We start from the raw sequence: 12636 nt of genomic DNA, 5'->3' as shown, positions 1-12636 counted from the left end.
TGCTCCCCGGAAGATGAGAGCCGTGAGACCACCACCCTCAGCTCTCGGGGAGCTTTCTCCCTCCCCCAAAACTAAGTGATCAGCTTCCTTTGTCCAGGTTAAGCACTCTCTAACTATAAGTATTTAGTATCCTAGCAACTTGTTGGGGGGGGCGGGGTGTGAAATTCTACAGGAAACTTAACCCTCAACAGGAATACTTTTCATTTATGTAGTAAATCAGACTTTATATATAGATGTACATTTTAGTTAGATGTAGAGTAGATCTGTTCAATTAATATTAACAGAAAAAAAAGTGGTTTTATTTTTTCTTGAAGGTATTTTTTTAAAACTTTACTGTGAATTAGAGACTCAAAAATATGGTTTGTTTTCAGTGTATTCATTTGGTTAATTCAATCTAATCTACATTAGCAGAGCATTTCAAGTGTTTTTATTCCTGACTAACAAGAAGTGAACAGCTTTAAGTATAGAAAATATCTGCCTTCTTTGAAAGAAGCTCTGAGTGATTTCAGTTGCACCTAGATCCATGTATTTCCCCACCAAACTCCAATTTGCCAAATTAAGCTCCAATTTTTGGTATAGCAAGTGACATCAAGAGAACTAACAAATATCAAAGTGCAGCACTAGGTCTGCCTTTGCTTTTGTACCTGAGCCCATCACTCCCTGCACCCACCCTCTGATGCTGTTTTATCTTACTATGGGTTCTCAAAGTGCTGTCCATGCCTGCTTTTATGGACGGCTCCTCTTAGCCAGGGTCAGCTACTGGTGATCCTGCTCTTCAGATTGGTAGAAGTCCTTATATTGAGAATCACTATTATCTTCTACTGAGTTAATAGTAAAAGTGTAGGAGTGATCTTTAAACTTTGGACAGGAATTTTTCTTTAACTTTGATCTTCATAGTAAGTGTTAGGGATGTTGCTTTTAAAACATTTTTAGAAGACTGATCAACTCTAAGCTGTTTTGAATCAAAGGAGACTAATTTTAAAGCAAAAATATTTTCATAAATCCAGATTTAAATATTTCAAAATTGCTCTGACTGAGGTTATCTGAACTTTTTAATTGCTCGTACACTGTTACCTGATTATGTTGTGTTTGATAATTTGTGATTTCCTTATTCTGCCTTAATGCATCAAAAGATGAATTATTTGAGAATGTTGCCTATGAGTATAATGAATTCATGAGAACTGTGAGTGGTTAATAGCTTTGCAAATCTGAGAAAACCAGAATTTATTTCAACACCCCATTGGCTATCCTTGCTAAGCCAGCAGCTCTCAGACTTCACCCTCCTTCCCACCACCACCCCCCCCCCCGCCCCCTTCTGTCAGCCAAACTAGTAAGAACTGTCCTGTTTAGGACAAATATGAGAAAACCTCTGAATGAGGTTCCTTTGGAAAAGCAAACCCAAATGGTACCTCCCCTAACCTGTCTGGGAAAAAAATCTCTATTTAGAGAAAAGTGAAAAAGTTATTTATTTAACAAATAAAGTGCCCAGAAGCATAAAAATTGAATAATATGAAACAATAAAACCTCTCGTCATTCTGAAGTGAGATGGCAAACTCAAAAAGTCTTTCCCATGGGTAGCTCAGCTGGCTCAGTCTCTCGTCAGTCCCACCAGCACTGGAAAAATGCTGTCCTGGGCCCCAGAGGCCGCAGGTGCAAGCTCCTCATGCTCTTCTCATTTTTTCAGTCCAGAGCAGGTGTAAACACTCCCAAGGAAAAGAAAAAAATAGTCCAGGGAACTTCTCTGCCTCAGCTAGTTAAAAAAACTAAAAGCACAGGAGATCTCTGTCCCACTCTCTGTCTGTACTTCAGGAGCAGGAGCAGAATGCAGAGGAGTCAGAGCAGTTTCTGAAAACGAACTGTGCTGCTTCTTTCTTCCCCTTTGCTCTCAGAACCAGTCTTAAAGGTACAGGACACAATATCCCACACAACAGATGACTGGGCATTCAAGCATCATCAAGTCACCCTAGGACAGAGTGGTACTTGCCTTCTTCATATATTAAAATATGGGGCGTTCCACAGGTTTACTTATCATCATAATTTAAATAATAGGATTGTGGCTTGGGTTGAAAGGTACCTTAAAGATTGTCTTGTTCTAGCCCACTTGACATGGACAGGGACAGCTTTCACTAGACCATGTTGCTCATAGCGCCACCCAGCCTGGCCTTGAGCTTTCAGGATGGGGCATCCACAACTTCTCTGGACAACCTGTTCCACTGCTTCACCACCCTAACAGCAAAGAACTTCTCCTAAATAGATGCTTGATGCATACAAGAGGATTATATCCTTTGTGGTTTTATATTACATCATAACATCCCTCCTTATTTAAAAAATTCCTGGGAGTCTTACAGAAACTTAGACATGCTTTTCAGTGAAATTAGGCACAGAGGAGGAGAGGAAATATTATGATAGATGGCATTGATTTAATGGATCTAATGAATGAAAGAAATGCAGTAAATGGACTTTCTGAGAAGAGTCTATGCGTACACGTTTTTATCTTGTCCCTATTACTGCCCATCATCTACCTGCTGCTGAGCCATAATCCACTCCAGTGCAGAATTGTAGGTGATCAGCACAGCTCTACCCATGTGGAGGGCAATGAGTGCTGCTGTGTCAGTTCTTAGGAATTTTTTATTTCTTTTTTTAATCTAGGTGTACTGTGAGTTGTGCTCTACTGTTGTTGGTTCATGGCAACCTAGTGCAGATAGACTCACAGAAAGGAGTCCTAGGAAGAGCAAAAAAGCTTTACATTCTGAAATATTTGTGCATATAACTAGGCTGAAACAGCTTGAAATGCCTCATTGGTTGGATAGATACTGTAATTTCCAGTCATTGCTCTTTTAAAAAAATCATTCTGGATGCTACAAAGAAAAATATAACACTAACTATAGAAATATCTTTAAAAAAACAACTTTGTATGTTGGTTTATTATCTTGTGAGGATGAAGATTTGGAGAAATATTTTGTGATTTTGTCTTGATGGTTCACTCAGTTCAAGAAAATTAAATTTAATTGGTCAGTTATTGATAAAAAGCAAAAGTTGTTGGATAAGTGGTATTTTAGGAAAAAAAAATCCAAACTCCAAAGCAGTGAATTAAACATGAATAAATTTTGTCTAAGGAAAAAAATATTTGCATATATTTCAGTGTTATCATTCTCAAAGGTGTTCATAGAAATTTTTCTTGATGCTGGGAGGTATTGGGAGGAGCAATGAAGTGAAATTCTCTTCATTTATCTAGGCAAAGCTTTTCTTTCAGTTAGTGGTTGAAAATAAATATTTGTTGAGAGGATGATTACTTTGTATTTAGCATAGTACTAAATGCAGGGCACAGACAATAAGTTGTGATAGGCAGAGGGAGTCCCTTTGGTTTTGGAGGTACAGTGAGAAAATACTGTTCATTCCAGCTTCCCATTTGTTTTGACAGATGATCTTGTGACTTGGATATTCTTGTCAAATGGATGTGCTAAATCCAGTCCCAAAGCACACTCATTTGGAATGACTGAAAAATGGATGGCTACAAATATACTCCATCAGTAAGCAATTGTTAAATCTCCATCATAATCTATTTTCATCCATGATTTTAAATTAACTGGAATACTTTTCTCGCCCTTGGACTGTTTAATTAGTATTGGGGTTGTGGGATTTTTTGTCTGCTGAGTTGTTTTACAGAAAAATTAGCTTCCTTCTATGCAAGTCCTAGATTCTGTATTCATACGACTCATGAGCAAATGCTCAATATTTTTAGGCATGTCATTTAAATTCAAAAAACTCCTAGGCTTTAAATGAATCATGTGCTTTACTAGATGTGAACCAAAACAGTGAGCAGGGGCATGAGGTGGGAAGAAACTGTTCTGTTAGACACATATGTTAGCTCTTCTTTCCATGGTCTTAGGGCTGACTAACACGGTGTACTTCACTGAGAAATAATATATGTTAATTGTTTTGTTTACAGCACAGTGGATTTGTGAATTAGGCATAATTTATGTAAAACTATTGCATGAGGTACAAGGATGTGGACAGCAGGTAGACTAGATAGGTTATGCTACTGAATCTGGAAAGCAGCAATCAAATTGAATAAAGACGTATGATGATTGGTTATAGAAATGTGATTAACTCATTGCTTGTAATACCTACCATTGGGAGAAAACACTGATAATCCAATTACAGCAAATGAAATGAAATTATTGTGTATTTGAAGGGTTAGAAGCATTGTCTGTCTTGTTAAGAAGTCGGGGATTTTTAATTTAATTCACATTAACTCAATTCTTTATATGTTGCTTCAAAATAGAAAGTTTTGGGGTTTTTTGGTAAAGTACAGCTTTCTGACTCTGAGAATATTTAGAAAAGAAAAATATTAGTAAAATTCTAAGAGAATTTTGGTATACCAAAACAAAAAATTTTTTTGTAAAAAGTAAGTAATAGATTTTTTAATAATCTGATACTGAGAAACAATCACTGTCTCAGCTCAAGATTAAAAATATGCCAAATATAGCACATTCAAATAAATCAGTCTTAAAACAAAATTTATTATTTAACTGTGTTGATATGTTTACACAGGCTATAAAATGCACTGCAATTTTCTTTGCACCTTGAAGGAAGCAATGCACGATTGCAGAGATCTGCATTCAGATCCTGTAGATGAACAGTTACGGTTCATGCGAATGACAGGAGTTGCCATAAATATTTTAAAATGTGCTTCTTAGTTAGTAGTCCATTAAACAATTGCATACTCAACCAGTCCAAATTAGTCCTTCCTAATCTTCTGCCTAAAGAGCACTGTTATAAATTCTCAAGAAGATCAAGAGATCATGATGGCCTCTAGCAACTCTGTGGTACTGTGAAGTAGCAACATGGAGAATTAGCTTATGCGATTCTTTCAGAAGGACGCTGAATCTTGGCAATGAACCAGAGGGCTAATGAGGTAGGTTAGCTGTACAAGTATCTGTTACAACACTGCATTTTAGGGGCAAATGAAGGCACCATGGCATGACAAGGGGTGGTGGGAAGTGAAAGTCCTAAGTATAAGGGATTTGAAGAAAAAAAGGTGCTCTGGCATGTAGAATATATGGGAAGAAGGTCATGATTTTGGATCCCCATTGGTAAATATAGGTGAATATAAAGGGGTAGTTAATTTTTGGGTTATCTATCACTAATAAGAAAGCAAATGGAGAATTAAAAAGGGAAGAATACAAGAGTCTAAGGTCTTGCATTGGGAAAAAAATGCCTACAAGAGGAGGAAGTAAGCTTTCCAGATGCTCTGTGAAACTCAATTTCTTTTCTGCTTTCTCTGTGAAGGGAAGAAAATCTTTAGCTGATAGTTTGTCTGTAGTTAGGAACAAAATGGTTAGAACATTCTACTCAATTGCCAGGCTCAAGACTGACTCCAGCATTATGTCAGTGGAAGCCTCACTAAATCCATCTGCTAATGAGACCTACTTATATTTCAAACAATCCCTTTCTGGATCCAGGCTAATTGATTTCCAGGCTAATACAGTGGGGGAGGGAGGGTTGAGGGTAGGGGAGGCTAATATCCTTTTCCACCCATTCTATTCCTGACGTCAACTCTCAGAGTTCATCTGATAGCATAGCAAGTAAATTTTAAACATTTACCCAGAATAAGATTTCTTTCATCTTCCTATCTACCCCCCCTCACCATGTAAGATAAAACAGGTTAATTTAGTCCTGTTGTGTTGAGAAGGGTAAGCTTTCTGTTTGACAAAAATGCTCCAAAGTGAGAAAATTGAAGAAAGCACCTGGACTTTCCTCATTTTGTTTGGCAATGACACACTGATTCTTCTGAAACCTTCTCATGACACTATTCATGCAAATTAATCCTGTCCAAAGGGAGATGAAAAAGGGTGATCTGTATCAGAGAGATATCTCTGAATGCTATGAACACCTCTTTTTGCTTCCTACTAGCTGCAGAGAAGGGTATATTAGCTGCATGAATCGTTTACTTTTGACCTTGACAGTAGTAGTTTTAACAAGTTTACATGTATATTTCTGAAACAAGTTCATTTGCTTCATTGCTTCTCACTGCTTTTTAATACTCCCATCTCAAAAGTACAATGAATACCTTCAGTTTTTCCAGCAGTGTTGTTTCTTTCTTTCTATTTCAACACAATAAACAGGATTTTTATTTTGCAAATTAATAACACATTTGAATTCTGCAGGTGTTTTTCCTGCAGAAAACTCCTGCATGGAATTTTCCAAGCTTTAATGTCTTTTTTGAACTGCGGATAATGTAATTGCTCTTGACGGTCAGAAAGATACTGTAGGCCTTGTAATATGATAAATTTGCCATTGCTGTAGTTCATTGCTGTTCACTTACAGCTGTGTGGCAGATGAGTTTTTTTAATAGATGTGATTGTATCAACCATTTTACTACTTAAATTTTTTTGCAACAAAAAACATGAAGATGTACTGAATTTAATTTTCTATAGAGAAGCACTTTTTGTTGTTTTTTTGTTTGTTTGTTTGGGGTGGGTTTTTTTTTTTTTTTTGTTGTTGTTTTGGGGTTTTTTCTTAAAGATCTGGTCTTTGAAGAAAGAATGGAAAGTAATAGAAGTACTTCTGAAATAAGAGCATACTAATAAAGTGACAGAAAAAAAATGAATGAGGGAAGCTGCCACTAAGTAAAGAAATGGAGTTTTGCTAACATCCAGTAGAAACTGTGAGTTTCCAGAATTCAGATTGATTTTTGGTCATAAATTTTGTCCATTTTGTCTCCAAAATAGTAACATTATAGAAAAAAAAACCAAAATGACAAAAACAAAACCAAAAACAAGCAAGCAAGCCAGCAAGCAAACAACCAAAAACAAAAAAACCCAACCAAACACCTCCCCCGCCCCACCACCACCACCTGTGTTCCTTGACACCTATTGAAGGTTTTTTTCAGACCTTAAAAACAGCTAGAAATTGTAAAATCTAAATAAATATAACCAGGGAAAATGCCAGATTGTACACATAGGATAGGGCAACCCTTGATGTGTGTACAGACACGGGAAGAAGACCAGTCACAGAAAGTGATCACCCTGCTCTGTTCTGCATAAGGTGTTGTCTCACCGTGAACATTGTCTACAGTTTTGGCCACTGCAATATAAGAAAGTTATAGGGCTATTCAAAAGTTCAAAGGTGGGCAACAAAAGTGTTGAAAGGCCTTGAGGTGAAGCCATATGAAGAGATGCTGAGGTCTCTTGATTTGTTCAGCCTGGAGAAGAGGAGACTGAGAAGAGATCACACTGCAGTCTATACCTCACTAGGAGAAATAAAGGGGCAGACAATGGTCCTTTCTCTCTTTTTTGCCCAGACGGTGGCTGGGCAATAGAACAAAGTCCCCTGGCAAGTGGCCACAGAACCACCATTCTGATAGAATTCAGGAAGGTTTGGATGATATTCTTATGTACATGGTGTGGCTCTTGAGGACATTCTGTGCAAGGACGTGAAATCAATAAACTTTGTAGGTCCCTTGCAACTCAGGATATTCACTGATTCTATAAAATGGTTATAGCTATCAAAATTTTTCTTATTTGAAAATTAGGATTATGAAATTTCAGCAATTCCTACATAAGACACACATGCCATCCAGAAAAGCATATTCGATTTGCCAATCAAAGTATGAATATGGTTTTATGGTTTCATCACCCGTGCTGTTCTGGTTAATGTTTTGTTGACTAAGATTTATCTGACCTTAAAATGTGTCACCAGTTTAGACTTGGTTAGTATTTAGGATCATTTATGTTGGGACTGCCCATAATTAAAAAAAGAAGTCATGCCACCACTGCAGACATAGACAGAAAAAGACAAAAGGCAGAAAAAGACAGAAAAGCAAAATATACTTTTGTTTCACTAACCTGAAAAAGAAGCAATTGAAGAAACTGTTCAAGTTTCATTTGGAGCAGGATTTTCTCAGGATCTTCATTTGCTGGCACTGCTCAGAACTGAGATATGTAGAGGAGATTGTTTCCTGTCCTCCTACCCATGGCATTTTCCATCACTGCAGTCAACAAGGCAGCATGCAAATGAACCTGGGAATGAGGCAGGCAGGGAAACAAACAAAAGAAAAAGATAACTACTAACATTTTTTCAAACCATGATTTCTGCTTGTTTTTTTTTTTTTTTTTTTTTTTCCTATTTGTGTCAGATTTTACTGTCACACTAACTTGTGAAATAACATTTAGAAACAACTTTTAATTCTCTTTGAAGAACTAGATTCAGTTGGACACATTCGCCTTTCAGGAATGTAATCTTTTCTCAATGAGGATGACACATAACCTGAAATTGTAAGGTGACCTCTGGAAAGATGAAAGGATATGCCCCTCTATTTCATACAATTTTTCTTGTCCTAATTAGTGGTGAGTCTTTGAAAATGACAGATTTGATCTAACAAATCACAACTGTCAAAGGCTTCCCCTTTCTCTTTCATGTACTCTACCAAATGCTTTCTGACACCAAGCTCCACGCTGTTTTTTTTTTTTTCCCATGCAGTGATTTCAGTGCTTATTTGACTACTCAGTGTACTGATTCATCTTGCTAAACTGTCAGGATGTTAACCTGACAAAAAAGAAAATTGCTTCATTTGGCATTTATGAGTCCATTTGGCTTACCTGAGAGTTGGGGGAAGTGCCAGAGCTGGTCCATGTGGCATCACGAGGGTCTAAGGTGTACCTCTGAGAGTCGGTGAATGATTAGACCAATACACTTCTAGCAGGCAAACTTCACTTGTGTGGTTTTCTTTTGTTTTTCTTTCTGTCCGGTAAATTACGTATGATGTTTCTAGCTATCGTTTTTGGCTGATATCTAGAACAGAGCTGGTGACAATGGATTGTGGGAACAGCAGCACACACTTAATTCTTTGTGAGAAATTAATTTGATCATTATGCCAGGCAGATCATCAGTTAGAATAACATAAAATGAAAAAGAACAATATACGGTTACATTTAAATAAAAGAACAATGACAGATTTTTTTCTATCTGTTAATAAAATGCAGCAAAGGCATCTACTTATCTTGTTGTGTATTAATTGATCATTAGTATTTTGTATGGGATAGCTTTAGTCTCAATATAAATCAATTTTCACTGCAAGGAACACTTGCTGTTCAGTACTTCCTTGCCATGAGTCTGTATTATAGTGTGTTACAGTATCATCAGATTGCAGGGCAAGAACTTTTTCACATGTTTCTCCTATTATTCTGTGCTGTTTATGCTAAGATTTTTCTGGTTGTTGACTCTGTGTGGGCACAGAGACATGACAGATGGAGGAAGAGGGAGAAAGATGGAGAAGGAAGAGGAAAGGGAGCATACAGAAGGGACAGAGGGAGAGAAATGTTTCATCCAGGCAACAGCTAAAAAGCAGTGGGATTCCCAAAACCAGTGTGCTAATTTTTCTGCTACCTGGCTTGGCCATATGGAAATTGGACATGCTATTTACCATAACCTACTGGAAGTTAATTTATCATTTGGAAAAGAAACTGCAAGTTTGGAGCTACCTAAGAGCTCAATATTTTATAACACTGTGTGCTGAGAAAGAATGAGAAGAAATTTAAATATGAAAAATGCACAAACAATCCTGCCTTTACCTGTCAAGATTGACATGTTGTTAGTTCTGTGAGAGAGAATATTCAAATCTACCTCCTGCTTTTAATGAGTCCTGAGATATTTGTTGCAAACCTGGATATCAGATCAAGTGCTGACTAAATGAGTACTGACCATCAGAGCAGCTGATTAAAGACCTTTTTACTCATACTAGGTCAGTCTAAATTAACTCTGTGCATTTTGGAGACATTTCAATATTCTTCCTCTAGCAGCAGTATACTAAATGTAAATAGTTAATTTTAGGTTTGTGAGTGGACTGTAAAGAAGTTTCCCTACTTTGCCAGCCGCTTAAATAACATATGAATAGAAGCACAAGACTGAGAAAATCATGGTATCTTTCCTCACTATTAACTTTCAGAGAAAAGACATTCTCAACTGGTATCACTCAGTTACTCATATTTCTAGTTTTGATCCTGAACATTTTGAAAGTAAAATAAAGAACTTTTGTCTCTCATTGTCTGTGTGATTGTGAAATGAGAGTAAGAGACAGAGATGATACCTGTTAGGAAGAACGAAGTACATGAATTTTTAGAACAAAATTATAAGGTAATTGGGGTTTTTATATTATTCCTGTAGTATTTACCTGCCTTCTACATGACCTTGTACTTCAGACCATTGACATATAAAAATTACTTGTATATTGACATAGTATTAGTTTAGTAGTGTAATTCACATATTGTATAAGGAAATTAGTACGCCATCAACTGAAAACTATTCATTAGCATTCTCTGAATAATATATCTAGGAGCAACCTTAAAAAAAAAAAAAAAAAAAAATGTAAAAGAAAGAATAAAAATTTTAAAAATGATTTTGTACATGAAAGTAGTTTCTGATAGTGGAAATCTCTCAGTGTAGGATTACTGGTTTATGTAGTTGGGAGGTCTTTTTCTTTTCAATTTTTCTAGGTACAGGAATGAATTTTGCCTACCAAGATGTAGACATTGATTTGGGATTTGTTCCAGCACAGTTGTTGCCATAGAGTTGTGCTGGATCACACACAACTATGACAATTTTTTGCAGTGTTCTGCAGAGAGGGTGGATGAGTTGGTACATTTCACTGCTTCTCCAATTTCACATCACCTATAAATAACAGAGTAGTGAGTGTGTATAAGTGAAAAAGAGAAGAGATGAGGGAAGAACATGGGAACAGGTAGAAATGTCACGCCTTATTCACACCCTGATATGCAGGCTCAGAGATGAAGGGTGAACAATCTGCCCATTTTACAGCTGACAGAGCTGATATTCTTGTCCTTGAAAGAAATGCCACAAAGCACTGTCAGCTGTCTTTCTTCTTCTAATCAGTTCCCAAACGCTTCTCAGACTTGAAGTCCCAGGGGAATTTTTTATTGTCTTTTCCCTTTTTTTTTCTTCCAGTCTTCCTCTTGTCGACTTGTTCGTGGACTTTCGCCATTTGCCTCAACTCTGTTCCATTGAAAGCACTGAGGATACTTTAATGTGACAATGAATCATCATATTAAAATATCTGTCACGCTGTTAGATTGCTGTAAAGAAAATCAAATATTAACAGCATATTTTCAGTGTTGTTCATTTCCAGTAAACTGGTTCTGCTTTAAGAATTATAGTTTTAGTGATAGTTTGACAAAATTTACAGGAATTTTCTTGGTTAATTTTTTAATGTACAGATAATATAGACAGTTTTAATAGCTGTATCTGGATGGCTTTTATTTTGATTTTAGGAAGCAAAGGATTTCATTAAAGGAAGCAGAAAGGGTATATACAGCTTGAATAGGTATCAATTAGAGATTGTTAAACTATAAACAAGAAGAGCTTGAAGTGCTGGCTTGTTTTTGTTGTGGTTTTTGTTTGGTTGGTTTTGGTTTTGGTTTTGTTTCTTAATTGATGCCTCCAGAACAACCATCACATTGGAAACAGCAGGACTCAGCCTTAAAACTGCATTGTGCATTGGTACATCAGTTTCACATGTTCTTCCCTGCCTTCTCCTTCTGTTTCGTTTCCCTTTCTTTTTGGCTCATATGAGAGCTGAAATAAAACATAAAATTTTATGAATCTGCTGTAGTAAAAAAGGTCTGACAGAGAACCCTTGATACTGTGTTTTTTAACCTAAGAGTGGCTGAGATACTTCATCGCCATCTCTCACCCTGTTTGGGAAAAGAAAATTCATCCCCAGGAAGGAGTGAAGTGCATAAATTTATGTCATAGGTTTCCCAAATGCAAGAGGAGTAATTAAAGGAAATTTCTCATTTCACGACCTTCTACACAAACTCTTTGGTAACTTTTTTGCTAGCCAATAGCTATATGTTCATTTTGGAGGATTATTGTTAGATCAACACTAACACAAGGAAAATGCTTCTTAGACTTCTGCACTTATTTCACTTTTCACCACGCTGTATCATGTATATTCATAAGAAAAATAAGATGATAATGGATTGGTAGTTAGACAGTCTGTACACAACAGCACATAATAAATTTGCTAAAAACAAATTTATTCTCATCTCTCACTGTGATTTTTTTATTAGTTTTTTTAAGGTACTAGAAGTTTGGTAGAATAGCAACATTCAAATCCAAGAATAATATATATTATTTAATGTCAAGTTTAAGTGTTCAATTCTTAAACATTTGAAAACATTCTCATTTGCACTCCATTTTTTTATCTGTAGTGACTATTACTGTGATAGCCAGTAAAGTTTCTGCTGAGGGTTACTACATAGATAAATGAAAGTGTAAGAACTTTATGATCTGTTTCTGAATTTTTAAAAATACCTGTATCTACGGAAACTTGAGCTAGAACTACAAACAAGAGGTTGTTCCAAGATGGGAGGTGAGGTAAAGTTCCTTCAGGCAAAAGCTTCCAGTTGGTTAGATGTACATCAGACTGCACCAAAAGCAATATCTGGTTGGTTTTGGTGGAATTTGGGGGTGTTTGTTTGTTTGTTTGCTTGGGGGAGGGTGGTAACCATAATAGAGTTATTTGTCTAATACAAAAGAGCTTTGTTTCAGTCCTGTGCAACAGGGTAACTAATATTTCTTACCTGATTTCGTTTTACTCTGTTTATTAAGGGCCAT

At 36.5% G+C, this 12636-nt stretch overlaps 1 protein-coding gene across 2 annotated transcripts in view; it reads left to right on the top strand.

Annotated features, from left to right (window-relative positions):
* LINGO2 (leucine rich repeat and Ig domain containing 2) overlaps positions 1-12636 on the top strand; it is a 467557-nt gene that overhangs the window by 132375 nt on the left and 322546 nt on the right. The window lies entirely within an intron of this gene.

This window comes from Hirundo rustica, chromosome Z (assembly GCF_015227805.2).
Source record: "Hirundo rustica isolate bHirRus1 chromosome Z, bHirRus1.pri.v3, whole genome shotgun sequence".
Taxonomy (NCBI): Eukaryota; Metazoa; Chordata; class Aves; order Passeriformes; family Hirundinidae; genus Hirundo; species Hirundo rustica.
The sequence above is the reverse complement of the archived record's forward strand: the minus strand, read 5'-3'. Positions and strand labels throughout refer to the sequence as shown.